The sequence below is a fragment of the Neopsephotus bourkii genome, unplaced genomic scaffold (genome assembly GCF_033783945.1).
Source record: "Neopsephotus bourkii isolate Nb327-2 ecotype Australia unplaced genomic scaffold, CSIRO-AGI_Nbou_v1 NB_280, whole genome shotgun sequence".
Lineage (NCBI taxonomy): Eukaryota > Metazoa > Chordata > Aves > Psittaciformes > Psittacidae > Neopsephotus > Neopsephotus bourkii.
The window spans coordinates 1-14,203 of NW_026900789.1; the positions used below are offsets into that span (position 1 = coordinate 1).

The 14,203-nt window shown below is 41.3% G+C and overlaps 1 long non-coding RNA gene across 1 annotated transcript; it reads left to right on the forward strand.

The window, feature by feature from the left end:
- The first annotated feature begins 853 nt into the window (after window positions 1–853).
- Window positions 854–5,573, forward strand: LOC133208728 (uncharacterized). The gene is made up of 4 exons (XR_009724503.1): window positions 854–1,005; window positions 1,948–2,127; window positions 2,696–2,860; window positions 5,350–5,573. It is a non-coding gene; the product is annotated as an uncharacterized LOC133208728 (long non-coding RNA).
- The last annotated feature ends 8,630 nt before the right edge of the window (window positions 5,574–14,203 follow it).

The following is a 14,203-nucleotide window of genomic DNA, read 5'->3' on the forward strand; positions in this document are numbered from 1 at the left end:
TTTTCAAATCTTCAGACCTGTATGCAAAGGAAAAAATACTGATGCCCTGTAATGAACTGCTCTCGTCCTTATATTATGCTACCATAGATGTCTTTTTACAGCTAGGCTTCTCTTACAGTTGTCTTAGCTAATCTAACTTATGATAGCTATTCCAAACCTCTTTCCTGTCAGCTGCTTTGGCAACTAAATGAGACCTTCAAGATCTTGCACTTGCTGTATGACCTCTAACCCCTTCTTATTAGGCTGAGGATTGAAACTTAATTCTCATTGGATTAGAGAGGAGATTTCCCCTCTCTCCCCACAAGCGGCTATTTGGGTGCCTCCTGTTTTATGTGGGTGAATGTCTGACAAGAGATTCAGATGATTGTGATAGGAAAGGAGGCAAAGTTGCTGTGGATTGCAGTGACGTTCTTTGGTATGCTCAATCTCTGTCTACCATTCAAACTGTACTGTACTCTTTGCCTTCCAGTCTTGAAGTAGAAGTAAGTTTTCTAACATGTCCTGCAAGGCAGTGTAAAAGATTGGGAATCTGCAAGTGAAGAGTCTGTTTACTTCTGGTGTAACTTTTATAGTGTGCTCACTCAGCACGTTTTTAGACAAGAAAATAAAGTTTCCATGAAGATGCGTCAGTCTGAATAAAACTTGCTGAAAATTGTTCTTTTTTTTTTTTCCCCCAATACGGAAGAACATATGAGAATGTAGTACTTGCACTTGGGAATATGCTGGAGTAAAACTGTGTTAGGATTTTTATCTTTTTGAAAGAAATCCGTTTAATGGTAATCTGGATTTTGAGATTTTATTTTGTCTTAATCTCTACCTATGGTTTTATTTCTGGTTTAATTAAAATAGGAAAATGAGGCAAAGTATCAAAGTGATAGAACAAAGTGGCTGGAGGAGAAAATGACACTCATACATCAAGGAAAAGAAGCTGAGATCCTTCACAACAGGGAAATGAGAAAATTTGAGGAGGAAAGAGAGCACCACGTAAAGAAACAAGCAGAAATTGTAAGTGACTGGAGGTCTTAGTATGTTGAATCCTCTAGTGTCTTTAGCACAGAGCAAATCTCATGTGAAGTATTAACAGTGTGGATGCTCGAGGGTAGTTGACCTTTGTCAAAATCCCCTCACTTTATTACATGGTGAAGCCTAGATGAGACCATCTTGTTAAGAAAAGGGAAGAATAGGAGGGTCACAAAATGAAAAAGCTTAATAGGTAATGGAAGTTAACATGCCTGTTCCTTTCTATTCTATCATCATCTCACTGAATTCTTCAAACATTATTTTGTGTGTAAAACTCCTGTCAGTAACCTACACTTACATGAATTGCTGCTTATTTGAAGCTAAGAAAACAGACTTTGAAAAATAGGATTGTTTGTTTGGCTTTTTCCTAAAAGCAGAGGTTAACAAAAAATCTTTTGAGATTTAGAGTAAAAATACTTAGTTAAAGTGCTAGTGGTTTTGTTCCTGTTTCAGTTTCAACTGAGAGTCAATAGCAAGGTAAATGCCTTACCTGTTCACCAGGCTGCATTATGGTTGTATTTCTTGAGTATCTAAAATTATGAAATGAATCTGACCAATCTAAAACTGTATTTGCATCCAGATATAGTTGGCAATGACTTTCTGGACCTGCAATCAGTACAGGAGGGTATTAGGAGCTTAAGATTACTTTAACGTTATCCGTGACTTTGCTTGCCTGAGACTTGCTCGCTCTGATTTTATTACTAACAAAGAGTATAAATATAGATGCAGATTTTCTAGTTGAAGCGTAGTTTGCTTTTGTATTCTTTTTTGTGAAAATAGCTCTAGGCGAGCTTTGTAAGATCAGTATAGGCTTTCAAGTTTACTCAGGCCATAAAATAGTAATGCTATGTGAAACCAAACTATCAGAACAGTTCGGATAGTGCGTAGAACTGGTGTTCAATTCTAATTTTTTTTTTCCCTATTTAGGAAAGTCTTGCTGCTGCACAGCTGGCAGAAAAGGACAGCAGTCTTCAAAAGTAGCATGAAGAAAGAGATAAATTAGTAGAAGCTTTGGAAATACAGCTCAAGACTTTGGTTTCTAACACCACACAAAAAGATAAGGAAATAGCAGAACTGAAACAGGCTGCACTAAAGGATTTGGGAAAGGTTCTCTCTCTCTTGTTCTTGTGGGATTTTTTTTTTCTTTTTTACTTTGTTATGCATTAATTCTACAAAACACAATACTCTTTGTGGTTTGGCTCATTTGTTTTCTTCTTACTGTCATATTGAAGCCATTAGCAGCTCATTAAAAATAGAAGCTTTATGTTTGAAATTGAATTTGTAACAGTAACCAAAGTTTCAGAACATTTAGTAGTTTATTTAAAGTCTCTGATTCTTTGATTGCAAAGTTGAACTGGAGATCTGAAACAGTTATCATAGCTGCTGCTTTTTTTCACAGCCCCAGAGACTTAATGAGCAAGTGGGAGGTGAACTATTTATAACTTCACATAAGTAGAGTAAAATAAAAATTTATGTTACATCTTCCCTGGGTGTTACATGACTTCGCTTCACTTTAAATAGTGACCACTCATACATTAAATTGTTGGCTTTTTGTTGGATAACTGACTGGTTTAGCTTGGAGTTCTAAAACTGATGCTTCCAAGTAACGATGCTTGTGTGTATATTTTCTTTTGCCAGTCCTGCAATTTGTGGCATGTTTTGCTATGTTTTTTAGGCTAAGGAAACTGATACAGAAGAACTAAGGAAACAGCTGGCTGAGAAAGATGACTTTATAAAGGAGCTGAAACAGCAGGTTAACTATGAAAGTCTTCTGTCTATGGCAGAAGTACCTTTACCAGAAGAAGGACTATCTGAAATAGATCAGACTGTAAACAAAGAGGTATAGTTTGTTATGGAAAGTATGTACTAATTATAAGGTTTTAATAACTTTTGTTGTTTTCTCAATATATGTTTCAGTGACACTGGGAATCTGACAAAACTTATTGCTCATACTACTTCATACTTTATGTTCATTTCTGAGTTCTTGTTCATTCTTTCCATCTCCCACTTTTGCTATCAGAAAGAGGGTACTTACATTAATAGAATACCATCTCTCGATACGTTTATAGAACTTGCATACCTGAGGGGAAAACTAGTTAACTAACCCAGGTTCTAGAGTTGAAGACATTGTAGTGCCATTCCAGTTTGATTGTGTTCAGGGAATTTCAGCTCAAAACTTTTGTGATATTGCCTATTCTGTGGTAATAGAGATGTTTCTGTAATAGGAGCTTCCAACCTATATGGAGGTTCAGAAGAACAAAACAGTATCTTGCGTCCCACAGAAAACCAAAACAATATTTGAAGTTTACGCAAAGAAAATATCAACTTTGCTTATTTCCAGAAGGAAAAATTGAAAGGCTTGCAACTATACTGAGACTTCCAATTCTGACTGAACTCTTGCATGTTAGCTTGAACAGTATTTAATGATATAGTTCTCCTGCTAAACTGAATTAATGCTGTGTGGCTCTATTGCTAGTTAATAGTGAACAGGGCTGAAAGTGGATTTCCTAGCAATCCCTCCTCTGGCTGCTAGAACATGCATTTCTCCTCTTGCTACAGAACTGGAATGCAAAATGCGTCTCTTCATCTCTTTCCTGTCTACTGCCAAATAAGCCTGTCTGGCTAGTTTCTTGCTAGTTCATCAGTTCAGCTAGTGCCATATAGACAAAGCTTGTGATGAGTGAGGGAGGACAGAGTAGCTCTCAGAAGGGTTAGTGCTTTACACGGCTTTGTAATAACAGGTAAGAGAGCACCATAAATATTTTTTTTTTTTTGCTATTAAAGTAGTTATTGAAGAATTGTTGTGAACATTTGGTGCTGACATATTTACCTCAAGGAAGTAGAGACAATATTTGTTCCTATGGGTAAGCGGAGGTGTCTAGGATTATGATGTGAGAAACTTCTGTTGATGTTGAAGTGAATGGGGTAAAGTTTTTGGGGGGGAGAAGTCAAATAATTCCTGGGAAACACATTGTGACAATAAAGAAGAAAAAGTAAAGCATTCAAGGGGATATGTCTCCTGCCATTTAAGAAGAGGCTAAGAAGATGGCACTCTGATTACGAGAGGTTAAGGCTACTGGAGAGTTATGGAGCTGAGGTTTACAAAATCATGGTTGTGGCGGGTAAACAAAAGCCAAAACTGTCTTTCCTAAAGTCCTGCAAGAACTTGGCAGCTGTTGATGAAACTAATAGGAGATAATTTAAACAATTAAATAACTTATTCCTATCTGAAGCCACTAATGATCCTCTGAAAACAGGTACTATCAGCAGGGAACAGAAAAACTTGTATTTGAAATCCGTAACTATATTGACAAATGGGTACTCTGAGGATTAGGCAAAGGTATATCCTTTGACCCCTCTAATGCAACAATTGAGAGTGCTGGGTGAGTATGGAGACAACAGACGACAAGGTCGCTGGGATCACACATTTTATCCCTCAGATAACAGCATCTCCCTTTGCCACTGTCAGAGGCAGAATATTGAACTAGATGGACTGCTGGTAAGACCCAGCAGGACTTTTCTTATAATCTCTTAGCATGAATAGATTTTAGTGATTCAAAATGTCCTGTTTCCTGTTGCCCAAACAATTTTTGGGTTTGGTTTTTTTTTTTTTTCATGTTTTTTTTTTTTTTTCTGTAAATCTTTCTTGATGATCAGGTCACCTAGTTTTGTTGCTCTTGGTAGCAATAAAAGCTGCATGACATAATCATGTGAGTATATCTGACCTGAATCATGTGTTCTTGAAAATTTACCTATCGCTGAGGCTTATAAGGTGGCTGATTATTAAGTAGAGTGAGGAAGTCCTCATCAGTTGAATTTGTCTTGAATCAGTCGAACCTTGTTACTCACACAGTTAATTTCTCTAGGTGTAGAAGGGGGAGGGAAAGCTCCCTGAAAACAAGCTAGAGAAAGACTATACTTTTCTCTCAAGCTCCTATTACTGCCCAGTTCCTAAAGAGCAGCAGAGTTAACACGAGTAACATCGTGTCAATGCTACTACTGCTAGCTGTGAAAACTGTGAGTAGCTTTCTCTGCCCTTGAGGAAAATGACTTGCAAAGTATCAGGCTGAGTTCAGCAAGGAAGATTAAGTTCTGTGCTCATGCATGGAAGTGTTAACCTTTTAAAATGTAACAAAAGTTTTAGAAAATAAGAGTGAATTCTGCTGTAGTTGAAGTAGATTTCTTTGCTTTTATTAGAAGTGTTCCAAAAGCTGACTGCTAGAAAAAGGAATGCTTGCTAAGCAACCCACTGGAGAAGGATATGTATTATAGCATTTAAGTCATAGTTATTTTAAAGCTTGTTTTCTTAAAATGTTCCTATGCTTGCAGGACCATTCTGAAATTGCGCTTGACTCGTCTGAAGTGTCTACAGAAAATGGAAAAACTAGTCAGTTCACAAAACCAGAGATAAAAATCCAGTTCACACCTTTGCAACCCAGTAAGATGGAGGTGAAGCACCAGGGCAGCCCCATACCAGTTACAGTTAAAATGCTCAAGCCAAGAAAGAAAAGAAAAAGTGAAGAGATGGATGAGGTATGCCCTAGACCAACTGACATTACATTGTGCAGCTTTTCTCTAGTACTCTGATAATTTGTTAAAATCCTATCCTCCTGATTCTCACTGAGACCCAAAAGATATATGTAGGGTATATTTAAGCTTCTTCAAACATCATCCTGTCCTTCCCCCTGCCTGCCAAGTGAACAAATCTCTGGCCTGTGATGAGTAAGGTGATAGACTTCAGTTTATCCAGACTCTGGCCCCTTGTCTCTGATTTGCACTTTCTCCTCACCTTTTACTTTTCTCTCTCCCTACAAGCACCATTTGCTTCTGCCTCCAGCTGTGATATATGTGGGATTGCAGACCATAAGACAACACTGTGGTGGTACTTTAATCGTACTTGTGGGGCTTATGAATCTCTATGCTTTTAAGGACTTTTGAAGCTGGCTGGTAAGTATGGGATTGTGGATGATTTGTCTAGGTAGTAAGTGGTGTTTTAGCGAGTGAACGTGTCTCAGCTGAAGAGTGAAGTGTCTGATGCTTTTCTAGCATTTCTTGCTCAATCATTCCCAAGTGATATTTTTTAATCTCTAAATAAAATAGTTAAGATAAATAATCACTTTCATGATTACTGTGCAACAGGGCTTCAATAAATTCATTTTGTTAAACTTGTTAAAAGCTGTGTAAGTTAGTTCATCTGGAATACAACACTTCATTCTGGAAGCATGTCCAGAGCTGATTTACATAACAAATATAATTTGTTATGCTAAATGGATTATAAATGATTCAGCAACTTTAACTGTCAAGGACCATCTCATAAAAGGTCCTCTTTCCTTTGATATAGTCTGTAAGGTGCAGGGGGCATCTTGGCTTGGTAAGGTAAGGCGAGCAGACAAGGACCATCTCATAAAAGGTATTCTTTCCTTTTATATAGTCTGTAAGGTGCAGGGGCATCTCGGCTTGTTAAGGCAAGGCGAGCAGACAAGGACCATCTCATAAAAGGTACTCTTTCCTTTGATATAGTCTGTAAGGTGCAGGGGGCATCTCGGCTTGGTAAATTGGCTTGGTAAGCTGGCCTGGTAAGCGTACGCATGGTTTGGAATCCTTCCGTAAATCGAGATAGGAAATCTCGTAGGTAAAGGTGTGTACCCGGCTGCTAGCGTCCGTTTGGTGTGCACCCACAAGGAGCAGGGGACTTCTTGTGGTTTGGGTCCTGCAAGATGCAGGGGGTGTCTTGTGGAAATGGTTTTGGATCTTGTTGTTACTTGATTTATTTTGTGGCTTCTTACGTTAAGGATTTTGGTCTTGTGATTTTGCTGTCAGTGACAGACTGTTATAACTAAACAGGGGGCATCTTGTGATTTCAGTCCTACAGGACACAGAGGGTGTCTTGTGGAAATGCTTTTGGGTCCAGTGTGCTATCAACAGCCCATAAGGGATTTGATTCAGTTATGCTGTCAGCGTGGGTCCCTGAATAGGTTAGTAGAATCACCCTCCGATACAGCGGGCTGTCCAGTATGGTTCCCACAGTGGGACACAGACAGGCTGGCCAGACACAAGGGTCTCGTCCTTCTTGGGGCACTGACAGGCTGGTCAACTATAGAGGGTTCAAGGAAACTCCCCTATTAATGTTACGATATGGTCTGAGCCATAGGGGTTAGGAAGTATTGCTTTTGATTTTACTGGTATTCGCCTTATTTTGTGGCTTGTTACAGTAATGATTTTGGTCTTGTGATGTTGGTACTGGTGACAGGATGCTATAACTGTGTCATTAACTGTTTGTTTGGTTGAATTTAAGTCTCTGTCTCAAGTAACTGTGTGGAGTATGTCTCGGGGATCCCATTTGTGTGTGTGTGAATGTGAGATTGATAATGGAAAATCAGCAGAGTGAAGAGATCTTGAAAAGGAATCCTTTTGGGTGCATTTTGGCACACTGGAAAGAACTTGGAGGGTCTCCTGGGGCTCGGTAAATAAGAAAATATTGGTAAAATATTGTAACTGATGGTGGCCTTTGTATACTTTGGAAGATCAGGAAAAATGGCCTAAAAATGGAACTCTGAATTATAATACATTGTTACAATTAATGTTGTTTTAAGGGGGCAAGGAAAATGGGATGAAGTAATGTATGCAGGTGTGTTTTTCACTTCAAGAAATCACACAGAGTGACAGACTGAATGCAAAATGAATATAGCTCCACCAGATTCCTTAATTTTGGCTTTAGAAAAGGACAGGGAAAAACTGTAAGTTAAGCTGGAGATGCTCAGCCTGTGACATTGGGGAAAGATGTTTAAAGTTAAGAAACAGTAATCAGGAAGATAGGGTGGAAAATCACGTACCACAGGTACCTCCGAGAGGAGCACCCTCTGCATCTGTCCTATCTGATATTGAGAAGGAGGAAGAGATTGCTGTCACTGGCAACCAGCGGCACATCCACCTTCAGAGTTAAGAAGGGGTTAAACCAGAAGCGCTGTTGCAGAGGCAGGCACCTGCAGCCCTGCAGAGCAGGGGGAGCTGCTGTGAGAAGGAAAAAAGGGAAAAACAAGGCAGAAAGGGGGGGAGCTCGAGCAGCTCCAGTGTTTGAGCGTGGGAGGAGGGATGTCGGGAGGAGGTGGGGAGTGGGGTCCTCTTCTGTGGGACCGGATCGGTGTGGGTGCTATGGGGGCTTTGGATGCTGGACGTGAGGCTGCCCGGGGGGGGGTTGCCAGTGCCATGGGGTGGCTCTGGTGACTGAACTGGAACTGAACTGACGGGGACCTGGGGAATCTACCCTAGCAGATCCACCGGTTACATTAAAACTAGGGAGGAAATAAAGTGGAATTCTAGTGGATAGAGGAGCAACTTATTTGGTGTTAAATCAGAGGGAAAAGAATTCATTAGAGATGTGGGAGCTACTGGCCACCAAGAAAAAAAAAGAAAGAAAAAAAAAAAAAAAGAGAGGCATTCTTTCTGAAACCATTTAAATACAAATTGGGAAGGCAAATAGGAATGCATAAATTTTTATGCATGCCAAATTCTCTAAAAACTTTATTAGGGTGAGAAGCAACATTTAAAGAAGGCAAAATGGAATTTAGAGTTAAAAACAATCAATTAATTGCAGTTTTGAGTTTATCTTTAATTCAACAGTAAAGCAAAAAGGAGGACCTCCCTGAAATAGAAGAAATCCTTTATCAGGTATATGTGGGAGTACGGGCATCTGAAGTTCCAGGTAAGGTGAAAAATGCTTTGCCTGTTAAAGTGGAAATAAAAAGGGGGGCCTGTCCAATCAGAATAAAACAGTATCCCTTAAAATTAGAAGATCAAAGGGAATAAAAAAAAATCATTGATAAATTTTAAAATATAGATTATTAGTTGAATGTGAATTGGAATGTAATACTCCTATCTGGACAGTAAAGAAATATGATGAGAAAAGTTGCAGCTTGGGTTAAGATCTCAGAGTAATCAACAAAATTGCAGAGGATATTCATCCAGTAGTAGCTAATTCGTATGACTTATTGACTAAATTGAATAATAATCAGAAATGGTTTGCTGTCCTGGATTTAAAGGACACTTTCTTTTGCTTACCATTGGCCAAAGAAAGCCAAAGTTATTTGCTTTTGACAGGAAGGGAAACTCAATTAACTCGGACAGTATTACCACAGGGGTTTAAAAACAGTCCAGCAATTTTTGGAAATCAGCTAGCATGAGAACTAGAATCATGGAAACCACGTACCCAGATGGGGACTCTGTTACAACATGTGCATGACCTGTTAACTGCTACAGAAACAAAGGAAGAATGTATCCAGTGGACAATGGAATTATTAGAGTTTTGGGGACTGAATGGTTATCGGGTATCCAAACAAGGCCCAACTAATCCGAACCTGAGTTTGGGTTACCTAGGATATGAAATAACAGGAGGACAGAAAGAACTTGGAGCTGCTAGAAAAGAAGCCATTTGCCAGACTCCACGACTGTCAACCGTCAAGGCGCTCTGGACATTCCTGGGAATGACTGGATGGTGCAGACTTGGTTCCATGATTATGGTGTTCTGGTAAGACCACTGTATGAACTTCTGAAGGGAAACCCTCCCTCTCTGGACTGGACTGATTGTGTTGTGGCACAAGAGGGACAAGATACCCCTGAGTGCTCTCCAGGGTGAACATCTGTCTCCTCCAAGGCAGGGGCTGCAGTTCCCTTTGCCTGGGGAAGGATTCAGCCTCATCCTTGTGGTTTCCCAGCAGCGCAGAGCTCAGCTCTCCCAGCAACTCTTCCTGATAAAATCGTGCCTGGGACTGCCAGGGAAATAGGTGAGGAAACAAGGTGGTTGCAGATGTACTCCTAGTCATAGAACCACAGAGTGGTTTGGGTTGGAAGGGACCTTAAAGCTCATCCAGGGATGGATGGGAGGGACCTTAAAGCTCATCCAGTCCCCACCCCTGACACCTTCCACTAGGGCAGGTTGCTCCTTAGCACAATGTACATTTTGCTCCTCTAGAGATTACTGTGCCCACGGGATGCCCACTCTGTGCTGCAGGCTGCAGCTCCCGCATTCTGCAGAGCAGGGGATAGATAGTCCCCACCTCTTGAGCATCCCACAGGCACACTCCTCCTCCCATGGGGGTCACGGGAGCCAGGACAGAGCGCCACAGCTGCAGGGGCAGCTGCAAGGGCAGCGAGCCACACGCAACTGGTGAATGGGCAGACACGTCCTTCCTCCAGCAGACCTGGAGGCAGCCCATAGAGGCCACCCTGTGCGAGGGCACTGGCACGGGGGCTGCCCTCACATCCTGCCCCGGCACGCCAGCTGCACAGCCCAGCTGTGCATGGTGCCAGACGGGCACTGGCACGCACTGGCATGGCAAGGAGAGAGGGCACGGTGGAGATGACCAAAAGGCAGCGCGGGAAGAGCTGAGAAATGAACAACAGCACCCACCCACAACACTGCACCGCTTCTTAGAAGGCCATGCCCCAGAAAGCCATGAGGACTTGCCTTCTGAACCCACAGCCACAGGAGCATGCTGAGTGCATCAAAGGGCACCAGGGCAAGAGGTGGGAGCATCAGTTTCGGCAGGAGGACTATGAAATGGAGACCGTGCCAGCCAACCCCCAACAGTAGCTTTTGTCTCATTTTAGCACCCAACGTCTACAGGCCCTCTGGAATGTGCCAATTGTTAATCTTGAAACTACATTTGGAAACTGAGGGGTTGCACGGGGTTGCAGCATGTTCCTGACTGCTGACCATGGAAGAAAGGGGGCTCTGCAGCCACACAGGAGGAGCAGAAGGTGTAGAAGGAGGAAGGGGTGGCACTCCTTTCTTCCTTGCATCACTGATTCATTTAGATTTGAAGTTCTCTGGTTCAGGGATTTTCTCTCCCTGGTGGTTTTCAAAGTACCTCTGAGGATGGAACACTGAAGACGTACAGAAGTTCTCATAGACAGAAAAAATACAAAGTGGGAAAGAGGAATTTTAGTCACAAGATAACAACATAGAGGAAATATTTAAATTGGCCTCTACCTCTCTAAGCAGTTACCACTCACCAGCGATGTTTTGACACTACTGCTATGCACTTCTTCCTGGCTTCCAATGTGTCGCATCAGCACTACGTATGAATCCTCAAAGATACTTCTGGTCACCTCTTCACAGAATCATAGAATGGTTTGGGCTGGAAGAGACCTTAAATCTCATCCAGTTCCAACCCCCTGCCACGGGCACAGACACCTTCCACCAGACCAGCTTGCTCCAAGCCCCATCCAACCTGGCCTTCTGAACACTGCCAGGGATGGGACAGCCACAGCTTCTCTGGGCACCCTGTGCCAATGTCTCAGCTCCCTCATAGTGAAAAGCTTCTTCCTAAGATCTCATCCAAGTCTCCCCTCTGTCAGTTTTAAACCATTCCCATTTGTCCTGTCACTATATGTCCTGCTAAAAGTCCCTCTCCAAATTTCTTCTAGGCCCTCTTTAAGTATCAGAACACTGCTATAAGGTCTCCCCTGAGCCTTCTCTTCTCATGCCCAGCTGATCTTCTCTTGCATCACCAAAACCAGCACTTCATGCAAAATAATCAGCAGGTCTGCTGATCAGAGCATACCTTAACTAGGAAACAAAGCATCACAGCTTCATGACCATCCTTTTCCCTGGTATTCCCAAGGGCATAGTGCTCTCCCTGTTTAACAGGACACTTTGTGTTCAGCATTTGTGTCACTGTTAGCTAAGTGATCACTGACAGCTAAGCTCTCCAGTTACAGTAATAAATATCAGCAGGGGTAAGTCCATGAGTATCAGGTGATACATATTAATTTAAACCACACAAACTACAGCCTGATGCACTGACCACCCTGGACACAAGGAGCTCCAGGGCAGTTAGCATACCCCCCTCATAGCAAGCTAACAGACCTGCCCCTGTGGTGATAAAGTACTGAATTTCATCGAGAGCTCTAATCTCGCACACGGTCCTTCACCATCTCCTGGCCCTGCTGCTATTCTTGCAGGTTTTAAATACTCTAGAGGAACCACCGTATCTTTCTAAAGGAAGTTCAGCTGCACAAAGGGAGCAAAGACAAACAAAACTAAGTAACAGTGCCTCAGTTCCATTTCAAAACTCACAACCATAGGTTGCTTGGACAAGCAGAACAAATGATAGTCTACAGCCCAGCAGCTGGAAAGGTCACTTTATTGTTTGATTATTTTTCATGCTTAACCCTTCCCATCTCATTTGCTGTTTTCTTCCATGCCCCCACATAGTGCAGCCTGATCTCAGCGTGGGAGCCTGTCTCACTGATCTAAATGTAGGATGGGGACCTTAAAACTTTCCTGAAACGGAAGGGGCCCAGTTTGCAACAGCCCATCGGGAAAAAAGAGCTACTGTACTGCTCTAGGATTTTGAGCTACAGCTGTATAATAAATTTAAGGTTTACTCTACAAGTTTTTCAAGATCTCCTGCAGAGAAATTGTCAAGAAATGATGGAGCATCATGAAGGGCACGCACTTAAAAACGTAAGAAAAATAGACTGAAACTCCCAAAGCACCATCTTTCTCTTCAGTTGCTTTAGTTCTAAAAGGATGGGTTTAAAGGCAGAATACTTCTGCAATGGGAAATAGGTAGGTTTATACACTTTAATGGTTATAATTGAGGGGAGGAAAGAGACTTTTCCAGCACCTCCCATGTATTTCAGACAAGATTTCAGACCTAAAGAAGGGTTTGCACATCCCAAAGTCTGTTAGGTTTTGGAGACTAGAGCTTAACACAGGACTTCATGCAGTTTTACAACAGCATAGTTTAATAACAATAAATGAGGAACATCACAATATTGTGTCATTTATTCTCAGAGCTTTTTGTTATGTAATTCTTACCTCACCACCCTTCATACTCTACAGTCTTTCATCAATATGACAATATTTTCTTCTTGGCTTGTTCTCATTAATTCCTAAAGGAAACATTAACATCAGCAGGTCTGATCACAGACAAAAATCTTCCTTCCTCAGATAATTATGCTTCTGATACAAGGCCCACTGAAGGCCCCCACTCATTTTTTATATTAAATTAGAATTTGCCCAGCCCAGGAGAAACCTGTAATGCATGTACCAAATATTTGCATGGCTGACAAGCTCTGTCTTTGAATCTTCATGAAAGGCATATAATTGTGTTTAATGCAATTTGTCATTAAAGAAGTAAGCTTTGATCCAAGCATCTTTGCAACAGAGATCTAAAGAAACTAAAACTCCAGGTCTACTTTAAAGCAATGTGCATTTAACAATTGTTCCTTTCCTTATCTGATTAGGAAATCTATTCCCTAGTAGATTACAGAAATATAACAAAGAAAAAAGGTGATACTTATGTAACTTCATTAATGCCTTGCAACTTATGGCTGGGTTTTGTTGTTGTGAGTGCTTCTTGCTTGGTTTTGTTTCGTTTCATAAAGAAGGGACGAGACTATCTTCAAGGTCCCTTCCAATCCAAACCACTCTATGATTCTCATCTAATGTAAACCAAAAACCTTTGGGACAAAGGTCATTGACTGCTCCACAACTCTGGGAAGATCAGATGGCACCTAACCAAGTAGGATCCTAGCAGTTGAATGGGTCTTGAATGCCAGCTGACAAAACCACACAGCAATCTAACTGGGAAAGAAAGAAAAGGAGAGTTTTGGAAAACCTTAGAGGAAACACTTTCATTAATGATTGTATTGTCAGTGGCAGTTTGTCTGCATTGAAGCAATTTGCTGCAATGCGTGCAAGGCCAGCATGAACATTGGACTTCATGAGGGCGGAACGAGCCAGCTGGGTTTTGTTGCTGGTCTTTTTCTTTTCTTGCTTTAACCAAGACATGAGCAAAACAAATGCCATCAGTTACAGGAGAGAAAATAAAAGAAAATTAAAAGAAAATAAAAGCAAATGAAAAACTCTCTAAAAGAAAAGGAAAAAAAAAAAAGGTGGTTTTTTTTTTTTCCTTTGCCAAATGTCTCCAGGAAACTTTCTGCGGGAATTGGGACGTTCACCTCCCAGAATCTGGCTCCAGTGAGGAACTGAAGTGCACCAAGCCAAGGAAAGAGGGAGGGTAGAAAAGAAAGGAATCAAACTCTACACCGATTGTGAAATAATCCAGATCATCAAATTTCCTATTACACACGTGAAATATTTCTTTGAAAGTAGAAGAGTTCCTCAGAAGTCGTGATTGCTTAAAAAGAAAGAGAACAAAACCCCTTGAACTCT